A 16,147-nucleotide genomic window follows, 5' to 3' on the forward strand; every position below is an offset into this window, starting at 1 on the left:
CTAAGGCGTCGAACTGTAAGAAATCCACTTGCTTGGGGAAGAATCTTGTACGCTGAATTTGATAGAATATGGTGCTAGGCAAAAGTTTTCATATACTGCTGCACGGAGAAACAAAAATTGGAGGAGCTGGGATTTGAACCCAGGACTTTCTGCATGCGAAGCAGACACTCTACCACTGAGTTACACCCCCGCCAGAGCAAGTACATCTGGGAAGAGTCTCTCGTGGATCCTACTGTCATTATTTCTTAGGTTTGAACGGTACAGTAAGTGTTCGAGGAACCTATTCATGATAAGAGCTTAGCAGCGTCGACTCCGTGGCGCAACGGTAGCGCGTCTGACTCCAGATCAGAAGGTTGCGTGTTCAAATCACGTCGGGGTCACAGTGAAATTTTCGTTTACGGAAGCCATGGACGAGTATGTCAATTTAATCAGATACCAAACGATTACAGAGAACGGACGAACAGAACCTGCTTGAAAAAAGCTACTAGTGAATTTTCGCATTCTGACATTAAGGTGAAGGCGCCGACTCACACTTTCTCCAGGCGCGAAGTGTCTAATATTTTTGTTATTTATATCGTTTAACGCTAATATATAACTGAGAGATAATGATTACGCAATATTTTGCTCGATTAGACGTCTTTAGCCAGACAGAGTATAACAATTTTCCTTAAGTTATGGGGGTAGAAAGTTTGTGAAAGGGGGTATAGCTCAGTCGTAGAGCATTCGACTGCAGATCGAGAGGTCCCCGGTTCAATCCCGGGTGCCCCCTTCATTTTTCAGTATCTTGAAAAAACAAATAACGATTGTCGCATTTAGTTGCAAATACATGTTTGAAATGATTGAGATGCACTCCGCACGCCATACCGAAGGCTTTGGAGCAACATTTCAATGGGGGGATCGCAGGCCAGGGTCTTGCAGGTCATCGTCCTCCCGCTAAGGCGTCGAACTGTAAGAAATCCACTTGCTTGGGGAAGAATCTTGTACGCTGAATTTGATAGAATATGGTGCTAGGCAAAAGTTTTCATATACTGCTGCACGGAGAAACAAAAATTGGAGGAGCTGGGATTTGAACCCAGGACTTTCTGCATGCGAAGCAGACACTCTACCACTGAGTTACACCCCCGCCAGAGCAAGTACATCTGGGAAGAGTCTCTCGTGTATCCTACTGTCATTATTTCTTAGGTTTGAACGGTACAGTAAGTGTTCGAGGAACCTATTCATGATAAGAGCTTAGCAGCGTCGACTCCGTGGCGCAACGGTAGCGCGTCTGACTCCAGATCAGAAGGTTGCGTGTTCAAATCACGTCGGGGTCACAGTGAAATTTTTGTTTACGGAAGCCATGTACGAGTATGTCAATTTAATCAGATACCAAACGATTACAGAGAACGGACGAACAGAACCTGCTTGAAAAAAGCTACTAGTGAATTTTCGCATTCTGACATTAAGGTGAAGGCGCCGACTCGCACTTTCTCCAGGCGCGAAGTGTCTAATATTTTTGTTATTTATATCGTTTAACGCTAATATATAACTGAGAGATAATGATTACGCAATATTTTGCTCGATTAGACGTCTTTAGCCAGACAGAGTATAACAATTTTCCTTAAGTTATGGGGATAGAAAGTTTGTGAAAGGGGGTATAGCTCAGTCGTAGAGCATTCGACTGCAGATCGAGAGGTCCCCGGTTCAATCCCGGGTGCCCCCTTCATTTTTCAGTATCTTGAAAAAACAAATAACGATTGTCGCATTTAGTTGCAAATACATGTTTGAAATGATTGAGATGCACTCCGCACGCCATACCGAAGGCTTTGGAGCAACATTTCAATGGGGGGATCGCAGGCCAGGGTCTTGCAGGTCATCGTCCTCCCGCTAAGGCGTCGAACTGTAAGAAATCCACTTGCTTAGGGAAGAATCTTGTACGCTGAATTTGATAGAATATGGTGCTAGGCAAAAGTTTTCATATACTGCTGCACGGAGAAACAAAAATTGGAGGAGCTGGGATTTGAACCCAGGACTTTCTGCATGCGAAGCAGACACTCTACCACTGAGTTACACCCCCGCCAGAGCAAGTACATCTGGGAAGAGTCTCTCGTGGATCCTACTGTCATTATTTCTTAGGTTTGAACGGTACAGTAAGTGTTCGAGGAACCTATTCATGATAAGAGCTTAGCAGCGTCGACTCCGTGGCGCAACGGTAGCGCGTCTGACTCCAGATCAGAAGGTTGCGTGTTCAAATCACGTCGGGGTCACAGTGAAATTTTCGTTTACGGAAGCCATGGACGAGTATGTCAATTTAATCAGATACCAAACGATTACAGAGAACGGACGAACAGAACCTGCTTGAAAAAAGCTACTAGTGAATTTTCGCATTCTGCCATTAAGGTGAAGGCGCCGACTCGCACTTTCTCCAGGCGCGAAGTGTCTAATATTTTTGTTATTTATATCGTTTAACGCTAATATATAACTGAGAGATAATGATTACGCAATATTTTGCTCGATTAGACGTCTTTAGCCAGACAGAGTATAACAATTTTCCTTAAGTTATGGGGGTAGAAAGTTTGTGAAAGGGGGTATAGCTCAGTCGTAGAGCATTCGACTGCAGATCGAGAGGTCCCCGGTTCAATCCCGGGTGCCCCCTTCATTTTTCAGTATCTTGAAAAAACAAATAACGATTGTCGCATTTAGTTGCAAATACATGTTTGAAATGATTGAGATGCACTCCGCACGCCATACCGAAGGCTTTGGAGCAACATTTCAATGGGGGGATCGCAGGCCAGGGTCTTGCAGGTCATCGTCCTCCCGCTAAGGCGTCGAACTGTAAGAAATCCACTTGCTTGGGGAAGAATCTTGTACGCTGAATTTGATAGAATATGGTGCTAGGCAAAAGATTTCATATACTGCTGCACGGAGAAACAAAAATTGGAGGAGCTGGGATTTGAACCCAGGACTTTCTGCATGCGAAGCAGACACTCTACCACTGAGTTACACCCCCGCCAGAGCAAGTACATCTGGGAAGAGTCTCTCGTGGATCCTACTGTCATTATTTCTTAGGTTTGAACGGTACAGTAAGTGTTCGAGGAACCTATTCATGATAAGAGCTTAGCAGCGTCGACTCCGTGGCGCAACGGTAGCGCGTCTGACTCCAGATCAGAAGGTTGCGTGTTCAAATCACGTCGGGGTCACAGTGAAATTTTCGTTTACGGAAGCCGTGGACGAGTATGTCAATTTAATCAGATACCAAACGATTACAGAGAACGGACGAACAGAACCTGCTTGAAAAAAGCTACTAGTGAATTTTCGCATTCTGACATTAAGGTGAAGGCGCCGACTCGCACTTTCTCCAGGCGCGAAGTGTCTAATATTTTTGTTATTTATATCGTTTAACGCTAATATATAACTGAGAGATAATGATTACGCAATATTTTGCTCGATTAGACGTCTTTAGCCAGACAGAGTATAACAATTTTCCTTAAGTTATGGGGATAGAAAGTTTGTGAAAGGGGGTATAGCTCAGTCGTAGAGCATTCGACTGCAGATCGAGAGATCCCCGGTTCAATCCCGGGTGCCCCCTTCATTTTTCAGTATCTTGAAAAACAAATAACGATTGTCGCATTTAGTTGCAAATACATGTTTGAAATGATTGAGATGCACTCCGCACGCCATACCGAAGGCTTTGGAGCAACATTTCAATGGGGGGATCGCAAGCCAGGGTCTTGCAGGTCATCGTCCTCCCGCTAAGGCGTCGAACTGTAAGAAATCCACTTGCTTGGGGAAGAATCTTGTACGCTGAATTTGATAGAATATGGTGCTAGGCAAAAGTTTTCATATACTGCTGCACGGAGAAACAAAAATTGGAGGAGCTGGGATTTGAACCCAGGACTTTCTGCATGCGAAGCAGACACTCTACCACTGAGTTACACCCCCGCCAGAGCAAGTACATCTGGGAAGAGTCTCTCGTGGATCCTACTGTCATTATTTCTTAGGTTTGAACGGTACAGTAAGTGTTCGAGGAACCTATTCATGATAAAAGCTTAGCAGCGTCGACTCCGTGGCGCAACGGTAGCGCGTCTGACTCCAGATCAGAAGGTTGCGTGTTCAAATCACGTCGGGGTCACAGTGAAATTTTCGTTTACGGAAGCCATGGACGAGTATGTCAATTTAATCAGATACCAAACGATTACAGAGAACGGACGAACAGAACCTGCTTGAAAAAAGCTACTAGTGAATTTTCGCATTCTGACATTAAGGTGAAGGCGCCGACTCGCACTTTCTCCAGGCGCGAAGTGTCTAATATTTTTGTTATTTATATCGTTTAACGCTAATATATAACTGAGAGATAATGATTACGCAATATTTTGCTCGATTAGACGTCTTTAGCCAGACAGAGTATAACAATTTTCCTTAAGTTATGGGGATAGAAAGTTTGTGAAAGGGGGTATAGCTCAGTCGTAGAGCATTCGACTGCAGATCGAGAGGTCCCCGGTTCAATCCCGGGTGCCCCCTTCATTTTTCAGTATCTTGAAAAAACAAATAACGATTGTCGCATTTAGTTGCAAATACATGTTTGAAATGATTGAGATGCACTCCGCACGCCATACCGAAGGCTTTGGAGCAACATTTCAATGGGGGGATCGCAGGCCAGGGTCTTGCAGGTCATCGTCCTCCCGCTAAGGCGTCGAACTGTAAGAAATCCACTTGCTTGGGGAAGAATCTTGTACGCTGAATTTGATAGAATATGGTGCTAGGCAAAAGTTTTCATATACTGCTGCACGGAGAAACAAAAATTGGAGGAGCTGGGATTTGAACCCAGGACTTTCTGCATGCGAAGCAGACACTCTACCACTGAGTTACACCCCCGCCAGAGCAAGTACATCTGGGAAGAGTCTCTCGTGGATCCTACTGTCATTATTTCTTAGGTTTGAACGGTACAGTAAGTGTTCGAGGAACCTATTCATGATAAGAGCTTAGCAGCGTCGACTCCGTGGCGCAACGGTAGCGCGTCTGACTCCAGATCAGAAGGTTGCGTGTTCAAATCACGTCGGGGTCACAGTGAAATTTTCGTTTACGGAAGCCATGGACGAGTATGTCAATTTAATCAGATACCAAACGATTACAGAGAACGGACGAACAGAACCTGCTTGAAAAAAGCTACTAGTGAATTTTCGCATTCTGACATTAAGGTGAAGGCGCCGACTCGCACTTTCCCCAGGCGCGAAGTGTCTAATATTTTTGTTATTTATATCGTTTAACGCTAATATATAACTGAGAGATAATGATTACGCAATATTTTGCTCGATTAGACGTCTTTAGCCAGACAGAGTATAACAATTTTCCTTAAGTTATGGGGATAGAAAGTTTGTGAAAGGGGGTATAGCTCAGTCGTAGAGCATTCGACTGCAGATCGAGAGGTCCCCGGTTCAATCCCGGGTGCCCCCTTCATTTTTCAGTATCTTGAAAAAACAAATAACGATTGTCGCATTTAGTTGCAAATACATGTTTGAAATGATTGAGATGCACTCCGCACGCCATACCGAAGGCTTTGGAGCAACATTTCAATGGGGGGATCGCAGGCCAGGGTCTTGCAGGTCATCGTCCTCCCGCTAAGGCGTCGAACTGTAAGAAATCCACTTGCTTGGGGAAGAATCTTGTACGCTGAATTTGATAGAATATGGTGCTAGGCAAAAGTTTTCATATACTGCTGCACGGAGAAACAAAAATTGGAGGAGCTGGGATTTGAACCCAGGACTTTCTGCATGCGAAGCAGACACTCTACCACTGAGTTACACCCCCGCCAGAGCAAGTACATCTGGGAAGAGTCTCTCGTGGATCCTACTGTCATTATTTCTTAGGTTTGAACGGTACAGTAAGTGTTCGAGGAACCTATTCATGATAAGAGCTTAGCAGCGTCGACTCCGTGGCGCAACGGTAGCGCGTCTGACTCCAGATCAGAAGGTTGCGTGTTCAAATCACGGCGGGGTCACAGTGAAATTTTCGTTTACGGAAGCCATGGACGAGTATGTCAATTTAATCAGATACCAAACGATTACAGAGAACGGACGAACAGAACCTGCTTGAAAAAAGCTACTAGTGAATTTTCGCATTCTGACATTAAGGTGAAGGCGCCGACTCGCACTTTCCCCAGGCGCGAAGTGTCTAATATTTTTGTTATTTATATCGTTTAACGCTAATATATAACTGAGAGATAATGATTACGCAATATTTTGCTCGATTAGACGTCTTTAGCCAGACAGAGTATAACAATTTTCCTTAAGTTATGGGGATAGAAAGTTTGTGAAAGGGGGTATAGCTCAGTCGTAGAGCATTCGACTGCAGATCGAAAGGTCCCCGGTTCAATCCCGGGTGCCCCCTTCATTTTTCAGTATCTTGAAAAAACAAATAACGATTGTCGCATTTAGTTGCAAATACATGTTTGAAATGATTGAGATGCACTCCGCACGCCATACCGAAGGCTTTGAAGCAACATTTCAATGGGGGGATCGCAGGCCAGGGTCTTGCAGGTCATCGTCCTCCCGCTAAGGCGTCGAACTGTAAGAAATCCACTTGCTTGGGGAAGAATCTTGTACGCTGAATTTGATAGAATATGGTGCTAGGCAAAAGTTTTCATATACTGCTGCACGGAGAAACAAAAATTGGAGGAGCTGGGATTTGAACCCAGGACTTTCTGCATGCGAAGCAGACACTCTACCACTGAGTTACACCCCCGCCAGAGCAAGTACATCTGGGAAGAGTCTCTCGTGAATCCTACTGTCATTATTTCTTAGGTTTGAACGGTACAGTAAGTGTTCGAGGAACCTATTCATGATAAGAGCTTAGCAGCGTCGACTCCGTGGCGCAACGGTAGCGCGTCTGACTCCAGATCAGAAGGTTGCGTGTTCAAATCACGTCGGGGTCACAGTGAAATTTTCGTTTACGGAAGCCATGGACGAGTATGTCAATTTAATCAGATACCAAACGATTACAGAGAACGGACGAACAGAACCTGCTTGAAAAAAGCTACTAGTGAATTTTCGCATTCTGACATTAAGGTGAAGGCGCCGACTCGCACTTTCCCCAGGCGCGAAGTGTCTAATATTTTTGTTATTTATATCGTTTAACGCTAATATATAACTGAGAGATAATGATTACGCAATATTTTGCTCGATTAGACGTCTTTAGCCAGACAGAGTATAACAATTTTCCTTAAGTTATGGGGATAGAAAGTTTGTGAAAGGGGGTATAGCTCAGTCGTAGAGCATTCGACTGCAGATCGAGAGGTCCCCGGTTCAATCCCGGGTGCCCCCTTCATTTTTCAGTATCTTGAAAAAACAAATAACGATTGTCGCATTTAGTTGCAAATACATGTTTGAAATGATTGAGATGCACTCCGCACGCCATACCGAAGGCTTTGGAGCAACATTTCAATGGGGGGATCGCAGGCCAGGGTCTTGCAGGTCATCGTCCTCCCGCTAAGGCGTCGAACTGTAAGAAATCCACTTGCTTGGGGAAGAATCTTGTACGCTGAATTTGATAGAATATGGTGCTAGGCAAAAGTTTTCATATACTGCTGCACGGAGAAACAAAAATTGGAGGAGCTGGGATTTGAACCCAGGACTTTCTGCATGCGAAGCAGACACTCTACCACTGAGTTACCCCCCGCCAGAGCAAGTACATCTGGGAAGAGTCTCTCGTGGATCCTACTGTCATTATTTCTTAGGTTTGAACGGTACAGTAAGTGTTCGAGGAACCTATTCATGATAAGAGCTTAGCAGCGTCGACTCCATGGCGCAACGGTAGCCCGTCTGACTCCAGATCAGAAGGTTGCGTGTTCAAATCACGTCGGGGTCACAGTGAAATTTTCGTTTACGGAAGCCATGGACGAGTATGTCAATTTAATCAGATACCAAACGATTACAGAGAACGGACGAACAGAACCTGCTTGAAAAAAGCTACTAGTGAATTTTCGCATTCTGACATTAAGGTGAAGGCGCCGACTCGCACTTTCCCCAGGCGCGAAGTGTCTAATATTTTTGTTATTTATATCGTTTAACGCTAATATATAACTGAGAGATAATGATTACGCAATATTTTGCTCGATTAGACGTCTTTAGCCAGACAGAGTATAACAATTTTCCTTAAGTTATGGGGATAGAAAGTTTGTGAAAGGGGGTATAGCTCAGTCGTAGAGCATTCGACTGCAGATCGAGAGGTCCCCGGTTCAATCCCGGGTGCCCCCTTCATTTTTCAGTATCTTGAAAAAACAAATAACGATTGTCGCATTTAGTTGCAAATACATGTTTGAAATGATTGAGATGCACTCCGCACGCCATACCGAAGGCTTTGGAGCAACATTTCAATGGGGGGATCGCAGGCCAGGGTCTTGCAGGTCATCGTCCTCCCGCTAAGGCGTCGAACTGTAAGAAATCCACTTGCTTGGGGAAGAATCTTGTACGCTGAATTTGATAGAATATGGTGCTAGGCAAAAGTTTTCATATACTGCTGCACGGAGAAACAAAAATTGGAGGAGCTGGGATTTGAACCCAGGACTTTCTGCATGCGAAGCAGACACTCTACCACTGAGTTACCCCCCGGCAGAGCAAGTACATCTGGGAAGAGTCTCTCGTGGATCCTACTGTCATTATTTCTTAGGTTTGAACGGTACAGTAAGTGTTCGAGGAACCTATTCATGATAAGAGCTTAGCAGCGTCGACTCCGTGGCGCAACGGTAGCGCGTCTGACTCCAGATCAGAAGGTTGCGTGTTCAAATCACGTCGGGGTCACAGTGAAATTTTCGTTTACGGAAGCCATGGACGAGTATGTCAATTTAATCAGATACCAAACGATTACAGAGAACGGACGAACAGAACCTGCTTGAAAAAAGCTACTAGTGAATTTTCGCATTCTGACATTAAGGTGAAGGCGCCGACTCGCACTTTCTCCAGGAGCGAAATGTCTAATATTTTTGTTATTTATATCGTTTAACGCTAATATATAACTGAGAGATAATGATTACGCAATATTTTGCTCGATTAGACGTCTTTAGCCAGACAGAGTATAACAATTTTCCTTAAGTTATGGGGATAGAAAGTTTGTGAAAGGGGGTATAGCTCAGTCGTAGAGCATTCGACTGCAGATCGAGAGGTCCCCGGTTCAATCCCGGGTGCCCCCTTCATTTTTCAGTATCTTGAAAAAACAAATAACGATTGTCGCATTTAGTTGCAAATACATGTTTGAAATGATTGAGATGCACTCCGCACGCCATACCGAAGGCTTTGGAGCAACATTTCAATGGGGGGATCGCAGGCCAGGGTCTTGCAGGTCATCGTCCTCCCGCTAAGGCGTCGAACTGTAAGAAATCCACTTGCTTGGGGAAGAATCTTGTACGCTGAATTTGATAGAATATGGTGCTAGGCAAAAGTTTTCATATACTGCTGCACGGAGAAACAAAAATTGGAGGAGCTGGGATTTGAACCCAGGACTTTCTGCATGCGAAGCAGACACTCTACCACTGAGTTACACCCCCGCCAGAGCAAGTACATCTGGGAAGAGTCTCTCGTGGATCCTACTGTCATTATTTCTTAGGTTTGAACGGTACAGTAAGTGTTCGAGGAACCTATTCATGATAAGAGCTTAGCAGCGTCGACTCCGTGGCGCAACGGTAGCGCGTCTGACTCCAGATCAGAAGGTTGCGTGTTCAAATCACGTCGGGGTCACAGTGAAATTTTCGTTTACGGAAGCCATGGACGAGTATGTCAATTTAATCAGATACCAAACGATTACAGAGAACGGACGAATAGAACCTGCTTGAAAGAAGCTACTAGTGAATTTTCGCATTCTGACATTAAGGTGAAGGCGCCGACTCGCACTTTCTCCAGGCGCGAAGTGTCTAATATTTTTGTTATTTATATCGTTTAACGCTAATATATAACTGAGAGATAATGATTACGCAATATTTTGCTCGATTAGACGTCTTTAGCCAGACAGAGTATAACAATTTTCCTTAAGTTATGGGGATAGAAAGTTTGTGAAAGGTGGTATAGCTCAGTCGTAGAGCATTCGACTGCAGATCGAGAGGTCCCCGGTTCAATCCCGGGTGCCCCCTCCATTTTTCAGTATCTTGAAAAAACAAATAACGATTGTCGCATTTAGTTGCAAATACATGTTTGAAATGATTGAGATGCACTCCGCACGCCATACCGAAGGCTTTGGAGCAACATTTCAATGGGGGGATCGCAGGCCAGGGTCTTGCAGGTCATCGTCCTCCCGCTAAGGCGTCGAACTGTAAGAAATCCACTTGCTTGGGGAAGAATCTTGTACGCTGAATTTGATAGAATATGGTGCTAGGCAAAAGTTTTCATATACTGCTGCACGGAGAAACAAAAATTGGAGGAGCTGGGATTTGAACCCAGGACTTTCTGCATGCGAAGCAGACACTCTACCACTGAGTTACACCCCCGCCAGAGCAAGTACATCTGGGAAGAGTCTCTCGTGGATCCTACTGTCATTATTTCTTAGGTTTGAACGGTACAGTAAGTGTTCGAGGAACCTATTCATGATAAGAGCTTAGCAGCGTCGACTCCGTGGCGCAACGGTAGCGCGTCTGACTCCAGATCAGAAGGTTGCGTGTTCAAATCACGTCGGGGTCACAGGGAAATTTTCGTTTACGGAAGCCATGGACGAGTATGTCAATTTAATCAGATACCAAACGATTACAGAGAACGGACGAACAGAACCTGCTTGAAAAAAGCTACTAGTGAATTTTCGCATTCTGACATTAAGGTGAAGGCGCCGACTCGCACTTTCTCCAGGCGCGAAGTGTCTAATATTTTTGTTATTTATATCGTTTAACGCTAATATATAACTGAGAGATAATGATTACGCAATATTTTGCTCGATTAGACGTCTTTAGCCAGACAGAGTATAACAATTTTCCTTAAGTTATGGGGATAGAAAGTTTGTGAAAGGGGGTATAGCTCAGTCGTAGAGCATTCGACTGCAGATCGAGAGGTCCCCGGTTCAATCCCGGGTGCCCCCTCCATTTTTCAGTATCTTGAAAAAACAAATAACGATTGTCGCATTTAGTTGCAAATACATGTTTGAAATGATTGAGATGCACTCCGCACGCCATACCGAAGGCTTTGGAGCAACATTTCAATGGGGGGATCGCAGGCCAGGGTCTTGCAGGTCATCGTCCTCCCGCTAAGGCGTCGAACTGTAAGAAATCCACTTGCTTGGGGAAGAATCTTGTACGCTGAATTTGATAGAATATGGTGCTAGGCAAAAGTTTTCATATACTGCTGCACGGAGAAACAAAAATTGGAGGAGCTGGGATTTGAACCCAGGACTTTCTGCATGCGAAGCAGACACTCTACCACTGAGTTACACCCCCGCCAGAGCAAGTACATCTGGGAAGAGTCTCTCGTGGATCCTACTGTCATTATTTCTTAGGTTTGAACGGTACAGTAAGTGTTCGAGGAACCTATTCATGATAAGAGCTTAGCAGCGTCGACTCCGTGGCGCAACGGTAGCGCGTCTGACTCCAGATCAGAAGGTTGCGTGTTCAAATCACGTCGGGGTCACAGTGAAATTTTCGTTTACGGAAGCCATGGACGAGTATGTCAATTTAATCAGATACCAAACGATTACAGAGAACGGACGAACAGAACCTGCTTGAAAGAAGCTACTAGTGAATTTTCGCATTCTGACATTAAGGTGAAGGCGCCGACTCGCACTTTCTCCAGGCGCGAAGTGTCTAATATTTTTGTTATTTATATCGTTTAACGCTAATATATAACTGAGAGATAATGATTACGCAATATTTTGCTCGATTAGACGTCTTTAGCCAGACAGAGTATAACAATTTTCCTTAAGTTATGGGGATAGAAAGTTTGTGAAAGGGGGTATAGCTCAGTCGTAGAGCATTCGACCGCAGATCGAGAGGTCCCCGGTTCAATTCCGGGTGCCCCCTTCATTTTTCAGTATCTTGAAAAAACAAATAACGATTGTCGCATTTAGTTGCAAATACATGTTTGAAATGATTGAGATGCACTCCGCACGCCATACCGAAGGCTTTGGAGCAACATTTCAATGGGGGGATCGCAGGCCAGGGTCTTGCAGGTCATCGTCCTCCCGCTAAGGCGTCGAACTGTAAGAAATCCACTTGCTTGGGGAAGAATCTTGTACGCTGAATTTGATAGAATATGGTGCTAGGCAAAAGTTTTCATATACTGCTGCACGGAGAAACAAAAATTGGAGGAGCTGGGATTTGAACCCAGGACTTCCTGCATGCGAAGCAGACACTCTACCACTGAGTTACACCCCCGCCAGAGCAAGTACATCTGGGAAGAGTCTCTCGTGGATCCTACTGTCATTATTTCTTAGGTTTGAACGGTACAGTAAGTGTTCGAGGAACCTATTCATGATAAGAGCTTAGCAGCGTCGACTCCGTGGCGCAACGGTAGCGCGTCTGACTCCAGATCAGAAGGTTGCGTGTTCAAATCACGTCGGGGTCACAGTGAAATTTTCGTTTACGGAAGCCATGGACGAGTATGTCAATTTAATCAGATACCAAACGATTACAGAGAACGGACGAACAGAACCTGCTTGAAAGAAGCTACTAGTGAATTTTCGCATTCTGACATTAAGGTGAAGGCGCCGACTCGCACTTTCTCCAGGCGCGAAGTGTCTAATATTTTTGTTATTTATATCGTTTAACGCTAATATATAACTGAGAGATAATGATTACGCAATATTTTGCTCGATTAGACGTCTTTAGCCAGACAGAGTATAACAATTTTCCTTAAGTTATGGGGATAGAAAGTTTGTGAAAGGGGGTATAGCTCAGTCGTAGAGCATTCGACTGCAGATCGAGAGGTCCCCGGTTCAATCCCGGGTGCCCCCTTCATTTTTCAGTATCTTGAAAAAACAAATAACGATTGTCGCATTTAGTTGCAAATACATGTTTGAAATGATTGAGATGCACTCCGCACGCCATACCGAAGGCTTTGGAGCAACATTTCAATGGGGGGATCGCAGGCCAGGGTCTTGCAGGTCATCGTCCTCCCGCTAAGGCGTCGAACTGTAAGAAATCCACTTGCTTGGGGAAGAATCTTGTACGCTGAATTTGATAGAATATGGTGCTAGGCAAAAGTTTTCATATACTGCTGCACGGAGAAACAAAAATTGGAGGAGCTGGGATTTGAACCCAGGACTTTCTGCATGCGAAGCAGACACTCTACCACTGAGTTACACCCCCGCCAGAGCAAGTACATCTGGGAAGAGTCTCTCGTGGATCCTACTGTCATTATTTCTTAGGTTTGAACGGTACAGTAAGTGTTCGAGGAACCTATTCATGATAAGAGCTTAGCAGCGTCGACTCCGTGGCGCAACGGTAGCGCGTCTGACTCCAGATCAGAAGGTTGCGTGTTCAAATCACGTCGGGGTCACAGTGAAATTTTCGTTTACGGAAGCCATGGACGAGTATGTCAATTTAATCAGATACCAAACGATTACAGAGAACGGACGAACAGAACCTGCTTGAAAGAAGCTACTAGTGAATTTTCGCATTCTGACATTAAGGTGAAGGCGCCGACTCGCACTTTCTCCAGGCGCGAAGTGTCTAATATTTTTGTTATTTATATCGTTTAACGCTAATATATAACTGAGAGATAATGATTACGCAATATTTTGCTCGATTAGACGTCTTTAGCCAGACAGAGTATAACAATTTTCCTTAAGTTATGGGGATAGAAAGTTTGTGAAAGGGGGTATAGCTCAGTCGTAGAGCATTCGACTGCAGATCGAGAGGTCCCCGGTTCAATCCCGGGTGCCCCCTTCATTTTTCAGTATCTTGAAAAAACAAATAACGATTGTCGCATTTAGTTGCAAATACATGTTTGAAATGATTGAGATGCACTCCGCACGCCATACCGAAGGCTTTGGAGCAACATTTCAATGGGGGGATCGCAGGCCAGGGTCTTGCAGGTCATCGTCCTCCCGCTAAGGCGTCGAACTGTAAGAAATCCACTTGCTTGGGGAAGAATCTTGTACGCTGAATTTGATAGAATATGGTGCTAGGCAAAAGTTTTCATATACTGCTGCACGGAGAAACAAAAATTGGAGGAGCTGGGATTTGAACCCAGGACTTTCTGCATGCGAAGCAGACACTCTACCACTGAGTTACACCCCCGCCAGAGCAAGTACATCTGGGAAGAGTCTCTCGTGGATCCTACTGTCATTATTTCTTAGGTTTGAACGGTACAGTAAGTGTTCGAGGAACCTATTCATGATAAGAGCTTAGCAGCGTCGACTCCGTGGCGCAACGGTAGCGCGTCTGACTCCAGATCAGAAGGTTGCGTGTTCAAATCACGTCGGGGTCACAGTGAAATTTTCGTTTACGGAAGCCATGGACGAGTATGTCAATTTAATCAGATACCAAACGATTACAGAGAACGGACGAACAGAACCTGCTTGAAAAAAGCTACTAGTGAATTTTCGCATTCTGACATTAAGGTGAAGGCGCCGACTCGCACTTTCTCCAGGCGCGAAGTGTCTAATATTTTTGTTATTTATATCGTTTAACGCTAATATATAACTGAGAGATAATGATTACGCAATATTTTGCTCGATTAGACGTCTTTAGCCAGACAGAGTATAACAATTTTCCTTAAGTTATGGGGATAGAAAGTTTGTGAAAGGGGGTATAGCTCAGTCGTAGAGCATTCGACTGCAGATCGAGAGGTCCCCGGTTCAATCCCGGGTGCCCCCTTCATTTTTCAGTATCTTGAAAAAACAAATAACGATTGTCGCATTTAGTTGCAAATACATGTTTGAAATGATTGAGATGCACTCCGCACGCCATACCGAAGGCTTTGGAGCAACATTTCAATGGGGGGATCGCAGGCCAGGGTCTTGCAGGTCATCGTCCTCCCGCTAAGGCGTCGAACTGTAAGAAATCCACTTGCTTGGGGAAGAATCTTGTACGCTGAATTTGATAGAATATGGTGCTAGGCAAAAGTTTTCATATACTGCTGCACGGAGAAACAAAAATTGGAGGAGCTGGGATTTGAACCCAGGACTTTCTGCATGCGAAGCAGACACTCTACCACTGAGTTACACCCCCGCCAGAGCAAGTACATCTGGGAAGAGTCTCTCGTGGATCCTACTGTCATTATTTCTTAGGTTTGAACGGTACAGTAAGTGTTCGAGGAACCTATTCATGATAAGAGCTTAGCAGCGTCGACTCCGTGGCGCAACGGTAGTGCGTCTGACTCCAGATCAGAAGGTTGCGTGTTCAAATCACGTCGGGGTCACAGTGAAATTTTCGTTTACGGAAGCCATGGACGAGTATGTCAATTTAATCAGATACCAAACGATTACAGAGAACGGACGAACAGAACCTGCTTGAAAGAAGCTACTAGTGAATTTTCGCATTCTGACATTAAGGTGAAGGCGCCGACTCGCACTTTCTCCAGGCGCGAAGTGTCTAATATTTTTGTTATTTATATCGTTTAACGCTAATATATAACTGAGAGATAATGATTACGCAATATTTTGCTCGATTAGACGTCTTTAGCCAGACAGAGTATAACAATTTTCCTTAAGTTATGGGGATAGAAAGTTTGTGAAAGGGAGTATAGCTCAGTCGTAGAGCATTCGACTGCAGATCGAGAGGTCCTCGGTTCAATCCCGGGTGCCCCCTTCATTTTTCAGTATCTTGAAAAAACAAATAACGATTGTCGCATTTAGTTGCAAATACATGTTTGAAATGATTGAGATGCACTCCGCACGCCATACCGAAGGCTTTGGAGCAACATTTCAATGGGGGGATCGCAGGCCAGGGTCTTGCAGGTCATCGTCCTCCCGCTAAGGCGTCGAACTGTAAGAAATCCACTTGCTTGGGGAAGAATCTTGTACGCTGAATTTGATAGAATATGGTGCTAGGCAAAAGTTTTCATATACTGCTGCACGGAGAAACATAAATTGGAGGAGCTGGGATTTGAACCCAGGACTTTCTGCATGCGAAGCAGACACTCTACCACTGAGTTACACCCCCGCCAGAGCAAGTACATCTGGGAAGAGTCTCTCGTGGATCCTACTGTCATTATTTCTTAGGTTTGAACGGTACAGTAAGTGTTCGAGGAACCTATTCATG

General features: G+C 44.7%; 50 non-coding genes across 50 annotated transcripts; 34 read left to right on the forward strand and 16 right to left on the reverse strand.

Annotated features, from left to right (window-relative positions):
• Nucleotides 1–118: 118 nt before the first annotated feature.
• Trnaa-cgc (transfer RNA alanine (anticodon CGC)) lies at nt 119–190 on the reverse strand. Its single transcript has one exon. It is a non-coding gene; the product is annotated as a tRNA-Ala (tRNA).
• A 118-nt stretch (nt 191–308) lies between these two features.
• Nucleotides 309–380, forward strand: Trnaw-cca (transfer RNA tryptophan (anticodon CCA)). The gene has a single exon. It is a non-coding gene; the product is annotated as a tRNA-Trp (tRNA).
• A 317-nt stretch (nt 381–697) lies between these two features.
• Trnac-gca (transfer RNA cysteine (anticodon GCA)) lies at nt 698–769 on the forward strand. The gene has a single exon. It is a non-coding gene; the product is annotated as a tRNA-Cys (tRNA).
• Nucleotides 770–1,051: 282 nt separating this feature from the next.
• On the reverse strand, nt 1,052–1,123 carry Trnaa-cgc (transfer RNA alanine (anticodon CGC)). Its single transcript has one exon. It is a non-coding gene; the product is annotated as a tRNA-Ala (tRNA).
• Nucleotides 1,124–1,241: 118 nt separating this feature from the next.
• Trnaw-cca (transfer RNA tryptophan (anticodon CCA)) lies at nt 1,242–1,313 on the forward strand. Its single transcript has one exon. It is a non-coding gene; the product is annotated as a tRNA-Trp (tRNA).
• A 317-nt stretch (nt 1,314–1,630) lies between these two features.
• On the forward strand, nt 1,631–1,702 carry Trnac-gca (transfer RNA cysteine (anticodon GCA)). The gene has a single exon. It is a non-coding gene; the product is annotated as a tRNA-Cys (tRNA).
• A 282-nt stretch (nt 1,703–1,984) lies between these two features.
• On the reverse strand, nt 1,985–2,056 carry Trnaa-cgc (transfer RNA alanine (anticodon CGC)). The gene has a single exon. It is a non-coding gene; the product is annotated as a tRNA-Ala (tRNA).
• A 118-nt stretch (nt 2,057–2,174) lies between these two features.
• Nucleotides 2,175–2,246, forward strand: Trnaw-cca (transfer RNA tryptophan (anticodon CCA)). The gene has a single exon. It is a non-coding gene; the product is annotated as a tRNA-Trp (tRNA).
• Nucleotides 2,247–2,563: 317 nt separating this feature from the next.
• On the forward strand, nt 2,564–2,635 carry Trnac-gca (transfer RNA cysteine (anticodon GCA)). Its single transcript has one exon. It is a non-coding gene; the product is annotated as a tRNA-Cys (tRNA).
• A 282-nt stretch (nt 2,636–2,917) lies between these two features.
• Nucleotides 2,918–2,989, reverse strand: Trnaa-cgc (transfer RNA alanine (anticodon CGC)). The gene has a single exon. It is a non-coding gene; the product is annotated as a tRNA-Ala (tRNA).
• Nucleotides 2,990–3,107: 118 nt separating this feature from the next.
• Trnaw-cca (transfer RNA tryptophan (anticodon CCA)) lies at nt 3,108–3,179 on the forward strand. The gene has a single exon. It is a non-coding gene; the product is annotated as a tRNA-Trp (tRNA).
• A 317-nt stretch (nt 3,180–3,496) lies between these two features.
• Trnac-gca (transfer RNA cysteine (anticodon GCA)) lies at nt 3,497–3,568 on the forward strand. Its single transcript has one exon. It is a non-coding gene; the product is annotated as a tRNA-Cys (tRNA).
• A 281-nt stretch (nt 3,569–3,849) lies between these two features.
• Nucleotides 3,850–3,921, reverse strand: Trnaa-cgc (transfer RNA alanine (anticodon CGC)). Its single transcript has one exon. It is a non-coding gene; the product is annotated as a tRNA-Ala (tRNA).
• A 118-nt stretch (nt 3,922–4,039) lies between these two features.
• On the forward strand, nt 4,040–4,111 carry Trnaw-cca (transfer RNA tryptophan (anticodon CCA)). Its single transcript has one exon. It is a non-coding gene; the product is annotated as a tRNA-Trp (tRNA).
• A 317-nt stretch (nt 4,112–4,428) lies between these two features.
• Trnac-gca (transfer RNA cysteine (anticodon GCA)) lies at nt 4,429–4,500 on the forward strand. Its single transcript has one exon. It is a non-coding gene; the product is annotated as a tRNA-Cys (tRNA).
• A 282-nt stretch (nt 4,501–4,782) lies between these two features.
• Nucleotides 4,783–4,854, reverse strand: Trnaa-cgc (transfer RNA alanine (anticodon CGC)). Its single transcript has one exon. It is a non-coding gene; the product is annotated as a tRNA-Ala (tRNA).
• A 118-nt stretch (nt 4,855–4,972) lies between these two features.
• Trnaw-cca (transfer RNA tryptophan (anticodon CCA)) lies at nt 4,973–5,044 on the forward strand. Its single transcript has one exon. It is a non-coding gene; the product is annotated as a tRNA-Trp (tRNA).
• Nucleotides 5,045–5,361: 317 nt separating this feature from the next.
• Nucleotides 5,362–5,433, forward strand: Trnac-gca (transfer RNA cysteine (anticodon GCA)). Its single transcript has one exon. It is a non-coding gene; the product is annotated as a tRNA-Cys (tRNA).
• Nucleotides 5,434–5,715: 282 nt separating this feature from the next.
• On the reverse strand, nt 5,716–5,787 carry Trnaa-cgc (transfer RNA alanine (anticodon CGC)). The gene has a single exon. It is a non-coding gene; the product is annotated as a tRNA-Ala (tRNA).
• Nucleotides 5,788–5,905: 118 nt separating this feature from the next.
• Trnaw-cca (transfer RNA tryptophan (anticodon CCA)) lies at nt 5,906–5,977 on the forward strand. The gene has a single exon. It is a non-coding gene; the product is annotated as a tRNA-Trp (tRNA).
• A 317-nt stretch (nt 5,978–6,294) lies between these two features.
• Nucleotides 6,295–6,366, forward strand: Trnac-gca (transfer RNA cysteine (anticodon GCA)). The gene has a single exon. It is a non-coding gene; the product is annotated as a tRNA-Cys (tRNA).
• Nucleotides 6,367–6,648: 282 nt separating this feature from the next.
• Nucleotides 6,649–6,720, reverse strand: Trnaa-cgc (transfer RNA alanine (anticodon CGC)). Its single transcript has one exon. It is a non-coding gene; the product is annotated as a tRNA-Ala (tRNA).
• A 118-nt stretch (nt 6,721–6,838) lies between these two features.
• Nucleotides 6,839–6,910, forward strand: Trnaw-cca (transfer RNA tryptophan (anticodon CCA)). The gene has a single exon. It is a non-coding gene; the product is annotated as a tRNA-Trp (tRNA).
• A 317-nt stretch (nt 6,911–7,227) lies between these two features.
• Nucleotides 7,228–7,299, forward strand: Trnac-gca (transfer RNA cysteine (anticodon GCA)). Its single transcript has one exon. It is a non-coding gene; the product is annotated as a tRNA-Cys (tRNA).
• Nucleotides 7,300–7,770: 471 nt separating this feature from the next.
• On the forward strand, nt 7,771–7,842 carry Trnaw-cca (transfer RNA tryptophan (anticodon CCA)). The gene has a single exon. It is a non-coding gene; the product is annotated as a tRNA-Trp (tRNA).
• Nucleotides 7,843–8,159: 317 nt separating this feature from the next.
• Nucleotides 8,160–8,231, forward strand: Trnac-gca (transfer RNA cysteine (anticodon GCA)). The gene has a single exon. It is a non-coding gene; the product is annotated as a tRNA-Cys (tRNA).
• Nucleotides 8,232–8,702: 471 nt separating this feature from the next.
• On the forward strand, nt 8,703–8,774 carry Trnaw-cca (transfer RNA tryptophan (anticodon CCA)). The gene has a single exon. It is a non-coding gene; the product is annotated as a tRNA-Trp (tRNA).
• Nucleotides 8,775–9,091: 317 nt separating this feature from the next.
• On the forward strand, nt 9,092–9,163 carry Trnac-gca (transfer RNA cysteine (anticodon GCA)). The gene has a single exon. It is a non-coding gene; the product is annotated as a tRNA-Cys (tRNA).
• A 282-nt stretch (nt 9,164–9,445) lies between these two features.
• Nucleotides 9,446–9,517, reverse strand: Trnaa-cgc (transfer RNA alanine (anticodon CGC)). Its single transcript has one exon. It is a non-coding gene; the product is annotated as a tRNA-Ala (tRNA).
• Nucleotides 9,518–9,635: 118 nt separating this feature from the next.
• On the forward strand, nt 9,636–9,707 carry Trnaw-cca (transfer RNA tryptophan (anticodon CCA)). Its single transcript has one exon. It is a non-coding gene; the product is annotated as a tRNA-Trp (tRNA).
• Nucleotides 9,708–10,024: 317 nt separating this feature from the next.
• Nucleotides 10,025–10,096, forward strand: Trnac-gca (transfer RNA cysteine (anticodon GCA)). The gene has a single exon. It is a non-coding gene; the product is annotated as a tRNA-Cys (tRNA).
• A 282-nt stretch (nt 10,097–10,378) lies between these two features.
• Trnaa-cgc (transfer RNA alanine (anticodon CGC)) lies at nt 10,379–10,450 on the reverse strand. The gene has a single exon. It is a non-coding gene; the product is annotated as a tRNA-Ala (tRNA).
• A 118-nt stretch (nt 10,451–10,568) lies between these two features.
• Trnaw-cca (transfer RNA tryptophan (anticodon CCA)) lies at nt 10,569–10,640 on the forward strand. Its single transcript has one exon. It is a non-coding gene; the product is annotated as a tRNA-Trp (tRNA).
• A 317-nt stretch (nt 10,641–10,957) lies between these two features.
• Nucleotides 10,958–11,029, forward strand: Trnac-gca (transfer RNA cysteine (anticodon GCA)). The gene has a single exon. It is a non-coding gene; the product is annotated as a tRNA-Cys (tRNA).
• A 282-nt stretch (nt 11,030–11,311) lies between these two features.
• Trnaa-cgc (transfer RNA alanine (anticodon CGC)) lies at nt 11,312–11,383 on the reverse strand. Its single transcript has one exon. It is a non-coding gene; the product is annotated as a tRNA-Ala (tRNA).
• Nucleotides 11,384–11,501: 118 nt separating this feature from the next.
• On the forward strand, nt 11,502–11,573 carry Trnaw-cca (transfer RNA tryptophan (anticodon CCA)). The gene has a single exon. It is a non-coding gene; the product is annotated as a tRNA-Trp (tRNA).
• A 317-nt stretch (nt 11,574–11,890) lies between these two features.
• Nucleotides 11,891–11,962, forward strand: Trnac-gca (transfer RNA cysteine (anticodon GCA)). The gene has a single exon. It is a non-coding gene; the product is annotated as a tRNA-Cys (tRNA).
• Nucleotides 11,963–12,244: 282 nt separating this feature from the next.
• Nucleotides 12,245–12,316, reverse strand: Trnaa-cgc (transfer RNA alanine (anticodon CGC)). The gene has a single exon. It is a non-coding gene; the product is annotated as a tRNA-Ala (tRNA).
• Nucleotides 12,317–12,434: 118 nt separating this feature from the next.
• Trnaw-cca (transfer RNA tryptophan (anticodon CCA)) lies at nt 12,435–12,506 on the forward strand. Its single transcript has one exon. It is a non-coding gene; the product is annotated as a tRNA-Trp (tRNA).
• Nucleotides 12,507–12,823: 317 nt separating this feature from the next.
• Nucleotides 12,824–12,895, forward strand: Trnac-gca (transfer RNA cysteine (anticodon GCA)). Its single transcript has one exon. It is a non-coding gene; the product is annotated as a tRNA-Cys (tRNA).
• Nucleotides 12,896–13,177: 282 nt separating this feature from the next.
• Nucleotides 13,178–13,249, reverse strand: Trnaa-cgc (transfer RNA alanine (anticodon CGC)). Its single transcript has one exon. It is a non-coding gene; the product is annotated as a tRNA-Ala (tRNA).
• Nucleotides 13,250–13,367: 118 nt separating this feature from the next.
• Nucleotides 13,368–13,439, forward strand: Trnaw-cca (transfer RNA tryptophan (anticodon CCA)). The gene has a single exon. It is a non-coding gene; the product is annotated as a tRNA-Trp (tRNA).
• Nucleotides 13,440–13,756: 317 nt separating this feature from the next.
• On the forward strand, nt 13,757–13,828 carry Trnac-gca (transfer RNA cysteine (anticodon GCA)). The gene has a single exon. It is a non-coding gene; the product is annotated as a tRNA-Cys (tRNA).
• A 282-nt stretch (nt 13,829–14,110) lies between these two features.
• Trnaa-cgc (transfer RNA alanine (anticodon CGC)) lies at nt 14,111–14,182 on the reverse strand. Its single transcript has one exon. It is a non-coding gene; the product is annotated as a tRNA-Ala (tRNA).
• A 118-nt stretch (nt 14,183–14,300) lies between these two features.
• Nucleotides 14,301–14,372, forward strand: Trnaw-cca (transfer RNA tryptophan (anticodon CCA)). Its single transcript has one exon. It is a non-coding gene; the product is annotated as a tRNA-Trp (tRNA).
• A 317-nt stretch (nt 14,373–14,689) lies between these two features.
• On the forward strand, nt 14,690–14,761 carry Trnac-gca (transfer RNA cysteine (anticodon GCA)). Its single transcript has one exon. It is a non-coding gene; the product is annotated as a tRNA-Cys (tRNA).
• Nucleotides 14,762–15,043: 282 nt separating this feature from the next.
• On the reverse strand, nt 15,044–15,115 carry Trnaa-cgc (transfer RNA alanine (anticodon CGC)). The gene has a single exon. It is a non-coding gene; the product is annotated as a tRNA-Ala (tRNA).
• Nucleotides 15,116–15,233: 118 nt separating this feature from the next.
• On the forward strand, nt 15,234–15,305 carry Trnaw-cca (transfer RNA tryptophan (anticodon CCA)). Its single transcript has one exon. It is a non-coding gene; the product is annotated as a tRNA-Trp (tRNA).
• Nucleotides 15,306–15,622: 317 nt separating this feature from the next.
• Trnac-gca (transfer RNA cysteine (anticodon GCA)) lies at nt 15,623–15,694 on the forward strand. Its single transcript has one exon. It is a non-coding gene; the product is annotated as a tRNA-Cys (tRNA).
• A 282-nt stretch (nt 15,695–15,976) lies between these two features.
• Nucleotides 15,977–16,048, reverse strand: Trnaa-cgc (transfer RNA alanine (anticodon CGC)). The gene has a single exon. It is a non-coding gene; the product is annotated as a tRNA-Ala (tRNA).
• Between the last annotated feature and the right edge of the window lie 99 nt (nt 16,049–16,147).

Source organism: Schistocerca gregaria, chromosome 3 (assembly GCF_023897955.1).
Source record: "Schistocerca gregaria isolate iqSchGreg1 chromosome 3, iqSchGreg1.2, whole genome shotgun sequence".
NCBI lineage: Eukaryota > Metazoa > Arthropoda > Insecta > Orthoptera > Acrididae > Schistocerca > Schistocerca gregaria.